General features: G+C 39.2%; 1 long non-coding RNA gene across 2 annotated transcripts in view; it reads right to left on the bottom strand.

The window, feature by feature from the left end:
* Positions 1-2,821: 2,821 nt before the first annotated feature.
* LOC136015139 (uncharacterized) overlaps positions 2,822-13,707 on the bottom strand; it is a 35,571-nt gene continuing 24,685 nt past the window's right edge. For both annotated transcript variants that reach the window (XR_010613088.1, XR_010613087.1), the window contains exons 2-3: positions 3,038-3,183; positions 2,822-2,908 (exon numbers count right to left, since the gene is read on the bottom strand). This is a non-coding gene — a long non-coding RNA (uncharacterized LOC136015139). The remainder of the gene's footprint in view (positions 2,909-3,037; positions 3,184-13,707) is intronic.

The raw sequence follows: 13,707 nt of genomic DNA, 5'->3' as shown, positions 1-13,707 counted from the left end.
ACGCAAAGAATTGTGATCAATGGCTCAATGTCTGGCTGGAGACCAGTAATGAGTGGCGTCCCTCAGGGATTGGCGTTGGGACTGGTCTTGTTCAACATCTTTGTTGGTGACATGGAGAGTGGGATTGAGTGCGCCCTCGGCAAGTTTGCTGACGACACCAAGCTGTGTGGTTCAGTTGATATGCTGGAGGGAAGGGATGCCATCCAAAGGCACGCTTGTGAGGTGGGCTGATGTCAGCCTTATGAAGTTTAACCATGCCAAGTGCAAGGTCCTACACCTGGGTCAGAGCAATCCCAGGCACAGCTACAGGTTGGGCAGAGAAGAGATTCAGAGCAGCCCTGCGCAGAAGGACTTGGGGGTGCTGGTCGATGAGAAAATGAACATGAGCCGGCTTCAGTGTGCGCTCGCAGCCCAGAAAGCCAACCATATGCTGGGCTGCATCAAAAGAAGTGCAACCAGCAGGTCGAAGGAGGTGATCCTGCCCCTCTACTCTGCTCTCATGAGACCTCACTTGGAGTATTGTGTGCAGTTCTGGTGTCCTCAATATAAAAAGGACATGGAACTGCTGGAACAAGTCCAGAGGAGGGCCACAAGGATGATCAGGGGACTGGAGCACCTCCTGTATGAAGACAGGCTAAGAAAGTTTAGACTGGATATAAGGAAGAAGTTCTTTACTGTGAGGGTGGTGAGGTAGTGGAATGGGTTGCCCAAGGAAGTTGTGAACGCTCCATCCCTGGCAGTGTTCAAGGCTGGGCTGGACAGAGCCTTGGGTGGCATGGTTTAGTGCGAGGTGTCTGCTCATGGCAGGGGGGTTGGAACTAGATGATCTTAAGGTCCTTTCCAACCCTAACTATTCTATGATTCTATTCTGTGATTCTAAAACAAATATCTGTGCTAAAAGGCTATAAATACATTCATAGTAAACACACATGGAGCTACATTCTCAGGTAGCATTTCTGCTATTTTTTCCCAGCATTAGAGAAAGAGAAAGAAAGAGTTAACGTACACACAAAGAAAGTTTTCCTATTAGATCTCCTGCGAGATTTTGTTAAAAACACTCCTCCACTCTTGATTGTGTCAGACCCCTCTGTCTTGATGTAGCATGTTTGTTACCGTTTATTTTTTCCATCATCAGCTCCATGTGTGTAAATTTTGAAGGTGTTGAGGAATATATTTGCTTACCCAATGCATACTTGAGGTTTATGCAGATGGCAACAAAGCATTATAATGCACTGTTTTATTTTCTTGCTTTGGAGATAAACAATAAAGATCAAAATTTGCTGCAGCTCAAAATACAATAAAATGTTGACAATAATATGTTCAAGTCACAGCTCTAAGGGCTAAAAAATATCTATCTTAGAAAAAAATCACTCAAAGCCTTTGAATCTACTGATTATCTGCATGTGCTAGTCATTTTGGAAAGGTTCAACTACCTGTTTTCCAAGTTTTATAAATTTAAGGAAAACAAATATTTGGACAAAGGTAACAAGATCATTTAAAACAAATAACATGAAACTATAAGAAATAGAAATCTAATGATGACAGAGCACATTTTTCCTACGGATTAAGCCCCTCCAAGTTTTATTTAAAACTCAAATAGTAAAAAACCCTCCATATTTTATGCCATTTTAAAATGACAGGCTTTATACGGGCTCTGAAGCAAACTCTAAAATAGCACAGGCTGATGCAAAATCGGACCCTAGTCCTGCAAGAAAGCTGGTTGCTCTATGCTTATCTCAAAATGTGAAACTGAATTTTGTACCTTTACATGTAATAAGTCTTCATGCAGTAAATATCCTGCTTTATTTCTGCCCAATATGAAGAATACGTATTGCAGCAGTGGGATAAATATAGCTGATTATGATATAAACCCTTCTGCTTATGAAGTCTGCAAACCAGAATCAAATATTGCTTTATGAAAACAGTGCACACTTTGAGAAAGAAGAAAAAAATCAACCGAGCTTTATGAGACATAATTGGGATCCACAGAAATTACTGTAATTCTGAGATATGTTTTATAGGTTTTTAAACCATCCTTTAGTATTCTGTACTAAAGACATAATTATACATTAAGTTATAGCAGATGGCACCAGAAACCTGTAGAAGTATCATTTGTGAATATATTCTGCTGGGCTTACCCATCAAGGTAGTGAAAATTGGCATAAATTACACTTTCTTTTGGTTATTTGGTATGTTGATTGCATTGCGTTACATTCTCTCAGGGTCTCCAAACTATGACTAAAAAGTCATCTTGCTTAAACTTAATGCAGGGACAGTGAAATCTTTGAATGCCAGAACTAGAAATCCCAGTGGCTGGTACTAATCTTATACAGAAATCCACTCATACAAAAGCTCATTTTCATCCTGAATTAGATAGTCACCCTGAAAAGGGTAGACTGCCAAGAAGACAGACTGGGGATAGACTTAAGGGAAAGAATGAAAACTAGAAGTGGAATTAGATCCAAGCAAATTCTTTCCATGCAAGTAAAGACAGATGCAAGAATGTCAGCATTTGGATCAGCTTCTGATGGTGTAGGGCTGAGATGAAGGTAAGAAAGGCCATGTGTGGTGTCACTACCATGTAGTGGTTCTCACAGGCACACGGTAGCCTTCTTTGTCAGGACAAAATTCAGGCAGCCATGTTATCCAGCTACAGGATCAAATTTAATCTGAGGTTTTGAAAACAGTCTGGTATGCTTTACTTATCCGACAGCTATATGCCAATAGCCTTCTGTGTTTGCAGACAAGTAACTAAACTTCCCATTACAAAGCAGAAGAGCAATGCACTTAACTGCAGACACCTGCATGAGAGATAAACCATGTCTTGCTTTGTTCTTAGAGCCTTGCAAAGAAATCGGAGATACCTCTCAGATGTCACTTCTCCAAGGGTAGGGCAGCCAGGGAAATACTGTAGGTGGTATTCAGAGGAAGCAAAACTGGGAATCAGGACAGTAAATCCATATCATTGTTACCTCCAGTTAGCCTGGGAAAAGGTACTCGGAGGGAGTAATCCCAAGATAATTAAGCTGTAACGTACCCGTTGTCCAGCAGAGGGCAGCATTCGTATATGGAAAAATGATTGCGCCTTTGCCTAGTGCTTTCTGCTGCATGTGTTACAAACCCCGGAATCTCAGCCTTTTCCCTTCTTATTAGCTCATAGGTAAACGAACTAATCATCCGATCCTGAGAACGTAATAAAATATGGAAAAGTATTATATTAAAAACATTAAGTCAAGATTTAAGATTACATATTTAAATGAAAATTATCAGCAATGAAATAATTGAGATTCCAGAAGCAAAGAACCCGCTTCATATTTTGCATTCTGTATATTTTACAACACAGACAGTATTATAACATTGATTACTATGATTAAATATAGACAGTTTATGAATGGCTAAATCAATCAATCAATCCCAATCAAGGAGTGGGACCTCAATTCAGAAAGCATTGAACACACGTATGTGTATCTGTGTGTATATAAAATCAATGAGATGAGTATTCCAGCAGACACACACACCAGAGCAGATTTATTAAGCACTTCTAAGCCCTTGGCTTTTAAGAAGTGGAGTGGGTAAACAATCTATCCATGCAAAAGCAGCTAAATTATTATGATTCTTTAAGACTTTATTTTTATCTTTGCAGTTACGTTCTTATTGACTCTGGTTGCATTAATATTGAGGTGCAGAGGCTGAGCCACACTGGAGTGACTGCTTATCTGTGGTATTCCTTCCTTCTAACTTCTAGCTGTCCCCTTGAATTTACATCTTTACAACATGATGCTGCTTAACTTTACAGTGAATGGCACCACCCCATTTTAAAGATGCTGTAAGACAGGCAAGTGGTTTGCATGTTCCACTGACAATACTAACATGATTAATCTGTAAGGTTTCTACCCTCTCCAAGAAGATGACAACTGTGTCTGGGAGATCAAGAGTTTGGGAAGGGATGCTTTGTAAACAAAAGTTAAAGAGACTGCTGGAAGCAACAGCCATGTTTTAAGATGCCGAATTAACTCCTGGTCTTTCAAAGTGAACCCATAAGTGTGCAAGACACACCTGCTTTTCATAGATGTAGTTCATGGTGATGGGTTAGAAGCAGACTGAACAGAGAACAAACTTGAGAATTTTATGTTTGGTTTTGTGACACTATCAGATTCATTGATTTTGTGGCTTTTGCCATACTGCAAAATCATGATAAAACATGCAATCTATAGAAATAAGAATATAACATGAAATGTATTTCTGCTTTGTTTCTGTTTCTGACATGAAAACCCCTCAAAAATTCAATTACCTGTGTAGGCGACCCTTCAGGTGTTCAGAAAAATAAAGGTCTACACACTTCTAGATAATGTGCAAATCTTTCTCTGAGAAAAATAACCCAAAAGCAGTTCTGTTAATTCTGTTGAAAAACTAGGGTTTAATAGTGAGTCAGTAATGTTTTGTTCCTAATCCTGCAACACTAACTGTTTTCATGTGACAAAAATACTGTTAATTTCAACATGAACCATCTTGTATTGCCTACTTGCTTCTTTCATACTCCAGTGCTTCCTTGTATTCCCTCTTACTTTTCCTTGCACAAGAACACCAGTGAAAAGAAACCACCACCAAGAAAAAAACCCAAACAAAAATCCCCCCAAACCTCCCTCCCTAAAAAACTGACATGCTTAAATGTCAGCTTTTTCAAACCTGCAAGTGCACCTTCACTTCCAAATGCTCATCTGAGTTCATCTGATAAAAATAACTGAAATCTTGCCATGCCTACACCAAAATACACATGTAATCCTATGTGACCTTCCTTCTTCCTCCTGCTGCAATTCAAAGTTTCTTATACTTTCCCCAGACCTTCCAGCTGTCCTAATGACTCCACCTCACACTGACACCTGGCTTCCCTCAAACCCACTTTTAGCCTGTTCTTTACCTTTCTTTTTAGTCACTCTGGGGCTCCCCACCCTAGAGACCTATCAATTACATTCCAATCTCCAGGGTAGAAATGCCCTCTTTTGCCCTGTCCTTCTCATCCCAAACCACTTCACCTATTCTGTCACGTCCTTTGTCTTGTCACACTTGGCATATAAGCTCTCAGAGGCTTAGTGTGTTTACTTCCTTACTAACCTGTACTGCATTCAGTGATGTGGTATCTGGATCCTTGGTTAAGATTGTATTATAATAGTACAAATTGGGAAAATTTAGAAAGTTCTTTGAGAGTCTACCTTTAGCTAAGGATGAATATGTTCATCCTTGTAAGTTACATGTTCATTCAGATCAGTGCTGGAGTCATATAAATTATGTTAATTCAGTAAAGTGATACTTCAGTATTTACAGGAGTGTAGCTACACTTCCACTAAGACCTCTACCTTCAACAGTTATCACAAACACCTCTATGTTGCTGTAGGGGAAAACATAAGTTAATATACAATCTGTTCTAGAGAATAGAGATGAGGATGCTTCCAGTCCCCAATTCTGAGGCATCCAATGAAAAAACATCTGAAAGAAAAATACTCAGTTATGACCCCACCCCTGAAAAGGAGTACAAAGCTCCAAACAATTCAAATCCAAACAATTCAAAGGTAAAAACAGTGTTGGAATTGGTATTCTGGGTGAGAATGGCTACACATCCCAACTGCAGAAAACTCCACACTTTTGATAAGCTTGCCACATAGTAGGCTTATACAAATTTTTGCTAGGTGGAGGGTGATTTAAGCCTTGAAGACAAACCCTTTTAAAAGGCAGAAATAATGAAGTGAAAAAATTAAGAACCTCCAGTATACATCAGGAAAATCTATTCCAGCAGAAGAGGAGAGAAAAAGAAATGAACTTTTCTAATAAACTTGTTTGTCATTCTTTGCAGACTACTTTGCAACACATACAGGATCTGATGCTGTCCACAGAGGCTCTATACCCAGTGAAGGACATGGCTTTATTGATATCTTGTTTTTACTTTCACCTCAGTAATGGCAGAGACTGTATCAGAAAGTTTTAAAAGCAAAATAGAGGTTAGATCCATTTTCGATACTCTAAATTAAAAGAATAAATGAATCACCCAACTGTAGTTAATGGGCAATTAACATAATTCTGGTCCAGTGTAGCTGAAAGATAATGAAAAAGCTGATTGCAAATGAACCAGCAGTAATGTGGGAGGTCATAATAGGCCCATAACTCTGAATGAGAAACCAATTTCTCCTCTAACACTAGATGCTTTGATTGGTGAAGGGCTTTATCATGCTCTGAAATTTGCCTGTGATAGTATGAGACATAAAAAAAAGCTTCTGCTGTGTAAAGGGTGGATGGCTTACAGAACAGGTACTCTGAGCAACTGCATGTGCCTTACCAGCTATCATAAACTAGAGGGTAATTAGAAGTGCAGTGGTGAACAGAGAGGAGAGGAGCATATATCTGAGTAATGAGTTCACAACTGTACTACCAGGGGAAATGTGGCAGGGTGTCAGACTCTGTTCCGGCTTGGAGACAGAGTGTGCTAATGCCCTCTAACTTGGCCTACCTCCTGGAGAAGGTGTAATCTCGTCTCTGTGCTCAATTTGTTCTTAGTTAAGGAAGGGGTAATGGGGTGGGATGAATTCCACCCACAATGCTTTTCTCTCCACTTACCATCTATGTCCTGATCCTATTAAAACTTAAGATCTTGTTCAGCAAACTGTCATCAGATAAAGTAAATTACATTTAATGCTAGTGGTAATGCTCTCAAAATCAAGAGAACAATTGTGTCTAGAACAAGGACCGCCTCTTTCCCTAGAATTTTAAGTAAATCTATATTTAGCCCCTTTGTGGCTTTTGAGGGGAAAAAAAAAGATAATCATGTTAGAACTCTGTAGTGGTAAATGAATCTATGTCCTAGCAGCAGATGGCACATTAATAGGGTGCACATAAAAAAGAACTAACTCTGCAAACTGTATTTTTTTCCCCCTGGTATTTTTCATCACTGTTCCTATGTCTTTTATACCAGGCTGAATAAAATGATGGTAGATTTAACAGAGAGGACTTAATCCTAGTGCTAAACTTCTATCATGATAAATCAATAGGTTATTACTGTACTATGCAAAATGGAAAAAAAGTAAATAGATAAAGTTACAGTGCTTAATACTCAGTAATATTTAGCGTAATACTTGGGGTGCATGGATTAAAAATGACCCTTTTAGATAGATTTTTACATCACCTTTTGTACCACTATCTTGTTGTTGAACTCAGTGGTAACAAAAGTCACTAAGTCATCTGAGAAGACTTAATCTTCTTGGTGCATGCAACTTTCACGTGGGATCACCAATGTACATGCCCCTAAGCAATGAGTGTTATAGTAGATACCTGCAGTTTCTTCACCCTGACTAGAATATCCGTCTTTGTAGTGTCTGCAAGATAGTGGAGTACTGGGGTCAAAATGGAAAAAGCATATATACCAAGTAATATATTACTAGCCCTCCTGCTTAACCATCGAAATAAACACCTCAGATAGAGTTTAAAGAAATACTTCTGGGAACCACTGTAAATATATCATATTTTTCTGCTTACAGTAATAGCCTAAGAAAAAGCAAGTAAAAACTTTAACCCACTTGGGAGTCAAAATGGTTTTTATAATGGAGAGCCTTGTCTTCCAAATTCACTAGAGTTCTCTAAAGAGATCAACATGTATGTGGGTAGTATTAATTCAGTTGACATAATCTACCTGGACTTCCAAAGGTCTTTCTAAACATCCTTCACAAAAGATTTTTAAGCAAGCTGAGCAGCAATGGGATAAAGGGAAAGAGCCCTGAATGGATAGGTACCTGGTTAAGGTAGAGGAAAAGTGAACGGATAGCTTCTTGAACAGTGTTCACTCCACCCTTGGAGTTCCAGTGGGATATGAGCTGGCACCTGGTATAGTTAATGTATTCATAAATGATTTGGGAAAGTGGGTGAGTAGGGAGTTCTGGAAGTTTGATTATGATATAGAGTTATTCAAGATAGCAAGGGCAAGCAGTGACCAAAAAAACCTGCAGGGGAACATGATGAGCCTGAGTGGCTGAGCAATTAAATGACAAATTAAATTCACTGCAAATAAATGGAAGATAATGCCCATGGGACAAACAATTCTAACTCCACGCATTGATGATTGTTGACCATTACTGATCATTACTACTTAGATGATAGATTTGGGGTGACAGATAGTCCTACCCAAATGTCAACCTGGTGCTTAATAGTAGCCAAGAAGGCAAGTCAAATGTTAGAAAATATTAGGAAATAAGTGAAGAACAAGACAGAGAACATCAGTGTGCTGCTACAGAATGCCATCGCTCAACCCCATATTAAATGCTGTGTGTCAAATACTGCCTGGTACTCTTCTTTCAAAAAGGATACAGGTAAACCAGAAAGTTTTAGTGGAAAGCAACACAGATCATCAAAGCTGTAGATTAAAAAAGCAACTACCAACAAGAGATGCTAGCACACTTTATCCTGAAAAAAAGATGACCTGTTAAGAATATGACAGAAATACGAGACATCATGAATGCACTGAAGAGGATGGACCTTGACCCTTCCTACATGAGAACTAGGGAGCATCAAATGAAGATAATAAAAATCACATTCAAAACAAACACAAGTGCTTCTTTGTACAATAGATGGTAGATATGTGAAAAACATTGCCTGATGATGCTGTAGATGCATAGACTGAAAAGGGAAACTAGACAAGTAGATCAATCATCCTCTGAGAATTACCAAAAGTATGGAGACTACATTTATTCAGAATGAACATAGCTGGAGTCTGAGAGAACAGCAAGTGCAAGTATCAGCCAGATATAGATGCAGAGTTAGACGGGCCTTTGGTCTTACTAGTAATGGCTCTTACATTCTTCTAACAGATTGCTGCATCTGAGATATTCAAAATGTGGTTGACTAAGATGAGGGAGGAAAAATGAGGGAATGAATAACATGTGTTATACAATTCAGGCAAAACAGTAGGTATCCCAAACTTTATGTCAATACAGATTAAGAATAACTAGCAGCTGCAGAAGGCAATGCGTGCTTTGTAGGAGTAGGACCTTTAAGAAAATTGTATAGCTTCACATACTTCTTCTTAACCCACATGAATCAAACTGTTTTCTTTGATTACTGTAAGAGGACATTTCTTATACCAGAGAGACATTTTTCCTCCTTCTACTTTCAAATGAATTATGACAGAGATCACCTTATCCAGTGATCTAGGACAATTTGCCAGGCTCTCCCGTAATCTTCCAGTGTAGCTGGTACCTTAAAGAAATATTCATACTTTGTTTACTATAATGAAATCTGAATTATTTCAGATAACGAAGAAGAAAAGGATCTAAAATTGAAAGAAGACTGGGGAAGGGTGGGGGGTCTATATAAAAGAGACTTAAATACATAGTTATAAGGATGGCATCACCAGATGGAGCTGTTACTTACACTCTTCTAAATTGTCCCTCTTTGCATGCAAGGCCCCTCTCTGTTTTAAGACCTTATATATTGCATAATTTTGTGAAATAGTTTTTGTGCGCTGGATGCCATGGCAGGCAGCAGGGGAGCTTGCTCTCTGCCTAACGTCTCTATCAGAGCTGTTACTCTGGGCACTATTTTATGCTTTCTTCTGGTTTCTGAATAAAGGCATTGCCTGAACCCATACTATTTACTCAAAGAGACAGATACATGTAAACTGGAAAAAAAGTATCCTACACAAGGACTACACCGAGGGTCTGCCACACTGATTTCACCGTGCAATGGTAAGCTCACCTGCAAGGCTCTAACATCAAATTTTGCTTTGGCAGCAAGACAAGCAGTTACAGCTGATTCACACACAACCTTATTGATTCTATCCCTCCACTCAGTCTTCCCAGAAGAGTGCTGGAGATGGGAGCCTCTCTCCCATTTTTCTTGCTATAGATCTGCTTATTCCTTCTGTTATCAGTGCTCCCAATATGCATTATCTCTGTGCATTATCAGTTACAACAAAGCCAGAAAAAGAAAAGCTTTCCCTGTAAAATATTAAACTTAAACCCCAGTTATCTGATCAAAAGCTTTGGCTCTTTTTCAGAGAAGAGAGCACCCTTCAGCTTATTGCCTATTCTTATTAATCAAGGCACCTCAGCACATTATTCAACAAGTAGCAATGCTTGGTGAAACTGGCCTGGTTGCTGCCTCTACGGATCCATGCTTGCAAGCGTGTGTTTAGAGTGGGTACCCTGGCAAAAACCGCCTCCTCTCTGTTAAATTCTTGTCTGTACCAGACGCTATCACAGGGCTTTAAATTCCACTTTCAAATTCAATTTTTACTGCTCCAGTGGGATTTATCTGGTGCTCTGACCTCACACAAGCTTTCCACACAAGGCTGAATTTAACCTTGTATGCACCCCCTGCTACAACTGCTGACTATAATAAACTGAGGAGGGCTTGTTCTACATATGTCTAATAGGCTACTCTGTGCCTTAAATGCAGGGCTTCTGATGGCTAAAATTCCACTACATGCTCATATCACAATGAAAATGACAAATTATAAATTCACCTTTCCTTGTCAGCAGCATCTGTGCTTCTTTAGTGACTGGTATAGAAAAATACCAGAATTCTGTTTTAAGAATAAAGTAAATAAGATTCCCAGATTATTTACAAGTAAGAAAAATGTCCCCTTTTCAGCCTGGTATATTATCATGCTGCCATCAGCCCCAGCTGTCTTCACTTCCATAAATTTTGAGCTGTTGGCCAACTTAAACAAATAGAATGGCACAGGGGAAGACATCTCATGGATATTAAGCTGCTTTGAGGTTCATTAGGTAGGGGAGAGATTACAAACATCCTGCTAATATTCCACTGACAGAAATATGCTTAACCTGTATTAGATTTAAGAAAAGGCAAACAGGAGCATACGAAGACATAAACATCATAGAAAATTAGATGCTGCTGATGTTTTTTCTCATGGATAACATGTTAATGTGTGGGAACAGATACATAGGAAATCAAGACCTATGTACTCACAATGTTGCTAGTTTTGCATGCTTTGTTAATTTCATACTGGGCAGCCATAAATGGAGCCCCTTAATATAAATATAGAAATTAAAGAATCAGTCCTGATTGTCTTGCCCAAGTTCAACCAACAACAGGAACAATTACGTACATTGCTTCAAACTGTCTGGTCTAGATAAATTTCTGTTCAAAGCCTGAGCTGGGTAATGAAAAATATTCCCAAGATGGTCTCAATTTCATAACTGCATGTTAGATATAAGAAAAAAACCAACAACCCCAAAACACAAAATGAAGCCAAACAACTCACAGTAGTAGAATAAAGCAATGAAGAATGACAAAACCAATGAAGAAATCCACAATGTGTTCGCCTGTGCCTCACAGTAATTAATGCTTTTTGAGATATTAGATAAACTTTTCTTTGTTGTAATAGAAACAGATTTCCCAGATCTCCTATTTCAGCTCTCAAGCTCCACCTTTTCTCAGCTTTGTCTGAAATTAGCCACATTTTCTACCACTTTAATAAACGTGGAATACAATTTGGAAATTATCTGTTTGCATCAGCACTGGCAATGAACAATAGCTCAAATTTTGAGAGTCAAGGCTTCAATAATAAGGCCTGATTTTCTTAGCAATCAGATGCATACACATGCATACACACACGCACGCACACCACATGTCTTTGTGAATAGGGCCCAAAACAGCTGCAACCTTCCAGAAATTAATTGGATTCTGGGTCATTTGCATTTTTATATAGTTTACCAACAAAAGATGAAGATAGCAAGTTTATTAATGTGAAAAAAAGGAGAGAGAGAAAGAGAGAGAGAGGGAGGGAAAGTGAACATTTTGGTTGAGCCACTAATCCAAATTTTAATACAGACAGTGCCTATTCACCTTACAACACTGCAGCGGATCCTCCAAGGTGGAAATTGATATGCAGGTCTAAACTGCAGGCAGCTGTTAAAGACTCCTACTGATGCCTAGGGCCTTTACAGTTCCTCATCTGGGTAGGCATTATGATTAGATAATGGCCATTTTCAGACAACACCCAAGGCAATTCTAGGATTTGCTGTCGCAATAGACACACTGAAAATAAAGTCAGTGTAAATAGATTAAGGAATTGACAGAATAACAAGGCAGAAAGAATTAGAATGAATACACAAATGGCAGATGACAACCCAATGCATTGTGCTGCAGAGATGGGATAAGGAAAGTAGAACTGGAGGATTTATTTACTGCCTGTATGCCTTCAACCTGCTTCCTGCCTGTATGGATGCCTATTTCACTGGGAAGTGAAATCTTTATTGGAAGATTTTTTTTTTCTCTCTCTTGCTGCCCATTGAAAAATTTCCTTTCTGCTCAATTGAAAGCTCCTGATCTGTAGATGCCCAAGACAGCTACGGTTTTCCCAGATAGTCAAGTAGTGAGCCATGGGTAAAACTGACACCCCCATTTCACTTGGGAATAGGAAGAAAATAATGACTTCATATTCAGAGGACAGAATGACCCTCAAGTCCTATGGGTGTTGATGTGAACAGAGGGTGACCTGGTGGTAACCAGTACCTTGTATCAGGCGATAAATTTCAAAATTTCTTAGCAATGCTTGTACTGAGGTCTTTGTGAGGTTTAGTGCATGAACAGTCCTGTGGAATCCCTTACTTGATGTCTTTTCTTTAAAGCTGTATTTAGATGGAATTTCATTTATTCACTTTGACTGTGATTGTGACTTCATCTCTGCCCAAAACCAACTGCCAGCTATGCTCAACCCAGACTGAAAAACCAAATCATACCCGAGCAAGCCAGGTACCAGACTAATTCCTGAAATGCTGGATATGACTTCATGTAGAGAATAACTGCAGATAGCAAACAGTTTATTGGTTGGTCTTTGTATGATAGACCCAGAACACATGCAGAGATGGAATACTGGGTGACATTCTTGTAGGTTATTGGGTAAGGAAGGAACTAGAGCTGCTATAAGGGCAAAACCAAAACTCAGTGCTGTGTGGATAAGGATACAGTGAACTTTAATTATTGTGTATTAAAAATTGTTTTAGTGCAGTAAGTGCTCTGTGGAACTGTCAGACCTCATGTACAGCTCTTCTGTTGGCTCATGGAACAAAAGATGGATGGACGCACACAGGAAACCAAGGCACCAGCACTGCATAGGGCTGGTCTATAGCAGCAGATGGATGGGGGCACCACACAGCAAGAAAATGTCATCGACTTCCAACTAAGTCAGAGCTTTGGATAGCAAGACTGGTGATCAAGCAGACACTGGAGTAAACTGTGCTGCTGGGAGGAAGAAGGAGTAACTTCACCCAGCCTGGGGCTACATGAGCAGCAAATTGTACCCTTAACTATCCAGCCCAGCTCTACCTTTCCCTTCAAGCCCTTTCCCATCTACTTATTTTACTAAAATCACTGAGAAGCCTTGAGATGGCTCTTTTGTTTGAATAAGGCAAATCCTGAACCCTTAGTGCAGAGCATTCAACACATCTTGAGTAATCTGGGGGGAACTGGGCTCATTTTGAGTAAAATACTTAGTTTTGCTTGACGTTATGGGAAATAAGCCAGTGCTTGAGTGCTGTGTTGAATCAGGGACAAAATTATGTATGGTTTGCATAAACAGTAATCTTTTATGGTTTTATACATGCCTATTATCTTGTATGGATCTTGTGTGTGTAAAATTGCCATCAAAATCTGAAACACAAAGCAATGAGCCAACTTCCAACTTTTATTTCCTTACCTCTTTCT

The sequence above is a fragment of the Lathamus discolor genome, chromosome 5, assembly GCF_037157495.1.
Source record: "Lathamus discolor isolate bLatDis1 chromosome 5, bLatDis1.hap1, whole genome shotgun sequence".
Classification (NCBI taxonomy): domain Eukaryota; kingdom Metazoa; phylum Chordata; class Aves; order Psittaciformes; family Psittacidae; genus Lathamus; species Lathamus discolor.
The sequence above is the reverse complement of the archived record's forward strand: the minus strand, read 5'-3'. Positions and strand labels throughout refer to the sequence as shown.